Genomic DNA, 919 nt, shown 5'->3' on the forward strand with positions numbered 1-919 from the left:
AACATATCTTAATCTTTGTGTGTTTTATTATTATAATTGTATTTAACTGTGTCATTATTATTATTAAATGACTGCTTCTTATTATTTTCTGCATAACACTAAGCCAGTAATTTCTTAAACTCTTTGACTCTCTTTAGACAGGAAGGTTATACTTGCTTAGCATCTAACGGAGGAGTTTAGCTTTCATCTGACACTGCTTTGCATCTTGCTTCAATATGTTCCGATTAAATAAGGCAAGCTGAAATATTCTTTCTAATACTGGAATGATGTTTTTCTTATAAAAGGATCCCAGATGGTCAGATAACAGAAGAGAGGTCTCTTAGACTGAAATGAATAGTAACTTAAAAATTGGAGATTAGTAGTCCCTAAAATCAAATGGCATCTTCTAATGGGAAAGATAGAAAAATGACTGCTACATCATCATCCTGAAACTTATATTCTCAGGCTCCAGATCAATGTCCTGATGTTAAATAATCCCTATGTTTTCTTTTTGAGATCATATCTGTAACTAGGAGGTAGGAAGGGCTTTACATCGTCTGGTGATGGATTTTCACTGGATCCTCTTGAGGAAGCATGAGCCTTCCCATGACTTCAGGAAGTGATGGATCTCTGTAATGAAACAGCATGCTTACCTTTCATAAACTATCTAGGAAAATACAGGGAAAGCCATATGGTATCTCCTAAAATTAGATATCACTTAACATAGTACCTAATTGTAAGGCCACAGAGCCTACATCTGTTGGAACTGGGCGTAGCATGAAATGTCAAATGCAGATTTAGATCCAAGTAGGACTGCAAAAGGGAAATTAAGTGTTCTTGACATTCTTTTAATTGAGGAAGAAAGAGCTTCCTGATGAGTTTGTTGAGATTGTGATGGGGAAGAGCAAAAGGTTTGGAGAAATCTGAATCTTTTCTCAGC

This window comes from Pygoscelis adeliae, unplaced genomic scaffold (assembly GCF_000699105.1).
Source record: "Pygoscelis adeliae isolate BGI_AS28 unplaced genomic scaffold, ASM69910v1 Scaffold175, whole genome shotgun sequence".
Lineage (NCBI taxonomy): Eukaryota > Metazoa > Chordata > Aves > Sphenisciformes > Spheniscidae > Pygoscelis > Pygoscelis adeliae.